This window comes from Halyomorpha halys, unplaced genomic scaffold (genome assembly GCF_000696795.3).
Source record: "Halyomorpha halys isolate HHAL.00 unplaced genomic scaffold, Hhal_1.1 Scaffold2030.1, whole genome shotgun sequence".
NCBI lineage: Eukaryota > Metazoa > Arthropoda > Insecta > Hemiptera > Pentatomidae > Halyomorpha > Halyomorpha halys.
This window is the reverse complement of record NW_027109287.1, coordinates 56,339-62,253: the sequence shown is the minus strand read 5'-3', so window position 1 is coordinate 62,253 and position 5,915 is coordinate 56,339. Positions and strand designations below refer to the sequence as shown.

The window sequence follows — 5,915 nt, the reverse complement described above, 5'->3', positions numbered from 1 at the left end:
AACCATGCCAACGCAATTGTTGCACCTTCTTTCCAACAGTACAAGACGCTGGTTTCAATCCTTCCTGATAGATCGTTCCAGGAAGGTAGTGGTTCCAGGGAAACCTTCATTCATGACTCTACCCTTCGCATGTATCACTAATAATCCAATATGATGATTAAGAAGATATGCAATTATATCTCGACTCTAAGGAATAATAGGGGGTAAGTATAAGAAATAAAGTAATTTTCGTATTTTTTTTTTTATTTATAAATTATTTTTCATTCATTTTGATATGAATTATTCTCATTGACCTCAGTCATAGTCGGCCACATCAAAGTAGTAATAAAATAAAGGACTGTTACACTTTTACTAATTTAATTCAAAATTAGCAATATTTATTCAAAAATGGAAAAGAGAAGAAACGAAAGGATTTAGCGAGAGAGTATAGTGACCTAGCTCTACCTGCTACACTGCCGCTAGCAACATTCCATCATTTAAGAAGGCTACGGGAAATATTGAAATATTAATTTGCAGTATTTGGAGCTCGAATAGTTTCAAAACATTCATGGAACATTATTTGAGAAATAGACCTTAAAAAACAGCTTTAAAGAAAAAGACCAACAGATTTAAAACCATACTTTTGATTATTTTGAGCTAAAGATGTTTAAAAAATCATGGAATTTCATTGAATAATATAAGCTATCAAACTTCAAATTTGGTTGAGTTTTTTTTTTCCCAATAATTGTTACAAACCTAGATAGGCAGACTAAATTATAAATAATTCAACTTTTCTATAAAAAATTGATAATAATTGGGGCATTGATTTAATAACAAAGATCAAATAAGTGTAGTACATTTCAGCACTTATAGATAGATGGATAGAGAAGAGCCCAGGCTTTATAGAGGTGAAAAATGTAAGCTTATCAACAGGAAAAACATTGCCTGGTATGCAGTGGTGGATGCAAAACATTGTTCTCTCTTAGGCTTATGAGTTTTTACCGAACCCACTTTAAATAGAGGGGAGAGGAGAGGTTATTTCAGCATTTATAGTGACTAAACAATATGCATAGTCAAAATTAGATTTCATCACACAACAAAATCATTTTATCCTTTGCTTAGTCTACAAGGGAAACATATTTTCCTATATTTGGCAGCTAACTTTAAACTGTACAAAACATTCTCTTCCGACTCCCACAAAGTTGTCAAGTTGGAACGGATTCAATAGCACTTGTAGCTTTTGTAAATTTGGAAATGTTGGACTCAAAGCAATAAGTAAAACGATTTCAAAACTGACCACTTAATTTTTTGCATCGAGAGCCCATTTTTGAGAGTTTTTTTCAGGAGGACCTCCGTAGATCCATTAACTTTAGCTTAAAATGTAATATAACTCTTTGTGAAGGTGATCTAAAGCAAACATGACTTGATCAGTAATGAGCTGAAAAGTTGAGACATCAGGAGCTAATGCAACAGCAGAACAGAAGCGCTTCACAAATAAACACAAACAACAATACGTCATGAATATTCATGGTGCAGGTTATTCCATAAAAAATTGACTAACCAAATCATTGAACGATTTTGGCGGATTACTCATTTTGGCCGCTGTTAATGTTATATATAATATAAAAAATTTGTTTCTGTCGAGTCACACCTTAGTTATACTGCCCGCTAGATAGTTCTGGTTCCATACAAGAGAAGGTAAAATCTATCTTAGTTCATACTCTATGGTAATAAGTCAATTATACAAATAGGAAAGGGAGGGGAGACTTGGGTTTAAATAGTGTTATGGTAATTGTGAATAGTTTATTTCAGTCTTCAGGGGGAAGAGGACAAAAGTACGGTAAGTGTTCACTACACGGTTGGGGAACTTATTTGTTGTAACAAATACTCAAAAGATTTTACTATCGAGACGAATAGAATTGTAGGAGCTCATCCATAAAAGGTATTCTAGCTAAGTCAGTGAAATAAGGGGAACATATCAAAATTTTAAAGCCACACTAGTCACAAATGATAAATATTTTTTTTTTAAATATCATTAATTTGCTGTAATTACTTAATAATATTTGACTTCAGTAATGCGTTATAATCTCTTCAATAATATATTATGTAAAACAAAATGATTGTTCAAACTATTTGTCTGCCTGTTACACTTAGTCCTAAAACGAACCAAAACTTTTTTTAAGAATTATTTTTTCCTTTTTTCTTTGTAGGAAATCACCGAGGTGAAAACCTGAAATTCGCTTTCATTATATCAAGAAATATTTAGAATTTTTGAAAAAAACTTACTTTACATTATATATATTCTCGAAACATATGTTACATTTACCAAAATTTATGTTTCATTAAAACACCCACATTTTCCCCCTCCCTCCGGTTCATTTTATTAAAAATCATTTTTAATTTTATATCGAAAACTCAAGTTGAATGTTGTTCTGTCCATTGATAATAAACCACCTATTTTCCCACTATTTAGCGTTAAAAAATATGTAGCTCAACAGCTGTGAAACGAGTGAAAACATTGAAAGTGTTATGGGGCTAGAACTGCTAAGACAATTGTAATAGAATTTCCAATCATCTTTGTTTAAATAAAGTTTAGAAACATTGATTTCACATTTTCAAAAAAAAAATCTGATTTTAATGTCTTAGGGAAAGAACGTTACATGATTTTTTTCAGTAGAACAGTTTCGAAAAAATATACAATTCTTATTTAATACTTTTCATAATAAAAATTTCATAATGATATAGGTTGGAATTATGGAGCAGAAAAAAGAGCCTTGCAGAGGAACAAAGGTGGTTTAAATTAAATTCAAATTGTTTTTTTGTGATCATGCTTGTCAGATTTTGGCTCTAAGCCGTTAATATTTTGTAGTAATAAAAGTATAGAGATATGAGAGAGGGATCTTGGAAATTTATTCGTGTGTTCTTTTGAGTTCTAATACTTAGGGAGCTTAGATTTATTCAAGGAGTGTAAAGACATACCAAAACAAATATTTCTTTTTTATTTGGTTTTGTAGCTTGAAAACTATACATAGATTAAATATACTCGTATGTATCATTGAGTACTAGCTTAGAGAAGAGAAAATTACCTACAATTTCGATTCCAATGTTTTCTTCAAGTTAGATTATTATAAGGAAAAATACCTTTTTACTTTTACCTGTTATGTAATATGATATTGGGATATTATGTGATCGTGAAAAATAAAGACTTAGCTGAGCAATCCTTAATTTCGATTCAATGCGAATTAGAATTTTAAATAAGTTCAAATCTACTTTAAATTCAATGTTTTTATACAGTGTATATTTTTGCTTGTATACTTTGTATGCATATATTTCTTCGTGCGGTCAGTAGTATCCAAGATACTAAGAATGGAATGAAAATCTTATGATTTTTTTTTTTTTAACAAAATAAACTTAGGTTGAAAACTTATGATTTTTATATCCATATCTAAAAATTAGTTGTAACAGTATTTTTCCCCATTTATTTACTTAATTTTTGTTTCTTCATTTATTGAACTGTCTCTTGGTAACAAGGCCTCTATTTTATTCCAGAAGCTTTAAGATGGCACACATGCATTTTTCATTTAAGAGCTGCGGATGTGATCATTCTTTATACCCCAACACTAGTATGAAATAAATTACATTTTTGGTCAAGGTCTCCCTAACTATTTTGAGAACCTAAAGAGAAAAGTTTTGACAATTTTTCACATCTTTTCAAACAATACTTTGTCATATGAGAAATGCAATTTTTGCAAAAATTTTAGGTTTATGCAAATGTTATTTCATGCGTAGTCTATGACCTTTACCTCAACTACTTTTAAAATGAAGGAAGGTGGTGAAACAAGCAGAAATCGAAACAATATTTGTAAAAATGATTATTTATCAATAAGCTTATATTTTATAGTACTTACTTTTAAGAGAGTTATGCGTAATTGTTTAATTATAAAAAGCCACTAGCATTAATAATACGCAATAAAAACTCATACCTGAAGGACTCGTGTATTAACCATTAAAAGAAACAAATAATTATAAAAGGCAGAATTAAACATTTAACCTATTAATGAAAAATTTATCGAATAAGAAAGTACCGGATTCCTATAAATAAAGGTATAAAATCAAACCTGCTTTCATTTATACTCATATCTAGAATTGAATTTTTCATATTTATTAATTGGTGCCACATTTATTTTTTGCGCATATATATTTAAGTTTATAAGATGTTTTGACGATAAGAGTGTAATCTATATCTGCTTTTATGGATGTCTTTAAACGCAAGATAAAGCGATTCACGTCACATAAGAGAGGGAGATAACTCATCTATCGTTCACGTGGACATATATTTAATTTCAATATTAATGATCATTTGGTAAAAGTTATCTATCCCATATTTATAGTGTTGGGAGGTATTTTTAGGCCAATAACTTAAGTTCGAAAAATAAAATAATGATTTAAAATATGACACAAATTAACATTATGTCTGCTATCTGAAGTTCTAAAAATTATTATTTCTATAGTCATCAAAGGACATATCTAAAATACGGCATTAAAATAAAACTGAATATATTTTATGATAGAATGTCAACTCCTTTCAAATCTTCTTTATACAATATTTAAAATATAGAATTAAAATAAATTTATATTAAATTTTAAAAATAATCGTTGAAGTACCATGATATCTCAAACCTTGAAAAACACGAGACATCTTTAAAAAGAAAAACAAGGGAACGCCAATCAACATTTTTGGTCACATCTTCTCATTGAAGATCATATTTAAAGACAATTAATATCAAGGGATAAATCTATACAATGGCCGTTTATCTCCACCCATTCCGTCACTATGACAATTTTTTATGGTTTGAAAAATTAATTAAAAATAATGGATAATACGAAGATAACTATTATCTGATTTTTATCTTCCCTTGAAACATTATCATCATGTGAAATATTTACTCAATTTACTAATATTGACAATCTCGTGAGTAGCCTGGGTTAATATTGACAACTACATCATTGACAAAAACTGTAGATAAGTAAACTTGTTCGGTAACCTCTTCTAACTAGTTTGATATTTATCAGTTTTAGAGTAAAATACCTCTACTAATTAGGTAGGCCTAAAAGTGAAAAGTAATTACACTGATTCTCAGACGGTTCTTAATTGTGTTTTTTTAATAATTCATTGTTTTCACATATTTACTAACAAGCCGAAATTCCTACTAAGAGATAATGAGTAGTGCTTTTTTTTTATTTTCTCGGCCGTTGAATACACGAGTTGTGTAACTCAAAACTAGAGTATTTCGATATTTAGCTTTTTAGAAGAAGTTTTATTACGTTTCAGGAATAATAGCTTTTCCTCTTAAAACTAGTCAACCACAAGCATATCTAATTCTTTATAAGTATTTGAAGTTAATCCACTCTTAAAATCAATAATAAAAGTGAGCTTTACCTGTCTATAACATCTTCCTAGGACTCACATACTTATTGAACCGTTTTTCTCGAAAAGGACCACACTTAAAAGTTAAAATTATTAAACAGTGATTCCTCTTTTGTAATAAATATACAATAGGCTGGGATTAAAACAAAATCAGACTTCAAGATATTTAAAAAGAATTATATTTAATTCCTGAAAAAAATTTAGTTTTTCGATGGACACGAAAATAGTACAACTTTTGGAAGATTATAGACGCTTATTTGATTGATAACGAAATTCATTGCAATAATTAACTGAATTCACCTAAAACGGGCCGATATTTCCAAACAATCGTATTTTGGATCAATTTATTTCGTTTATATCAACCTGGGAAGGTTTAAAGCTATTGAATTCTCGATTTGTTTAATAGAAAGATATAATGAAAATAAAAACATTTTATTACTTCAAGGTAGCCGTAAAGGTTTGACAAAAAGGTGTCTGAGTGGTCACTTACAAGTTACTAGTACCAATA

The 5,915-nt window shown here is 29.3% G+C and overlaps 1 protein-coding gene across 1 annotated transcript in view; it reads left to right on the top strand.

The window, feature by feature from the left end:
- Positions 1-1,785: 1,785 nt before the first annotated feature.
- LOC106691005 (uncharacterized) overlaps positions 1,786-5,915 on the top strand; it is a 23,987-nt gene continuing 19,857 nt past the window's right edge. The window contains exon 1 of the mRNA XM_014436641.2: positions 1,786-1,819. The gene's annotated coding sequence lies outside the window, so the exon portion shown is untranslated. The remainder of the gene's footprint in view (positions 1,820-5,915) is intronic.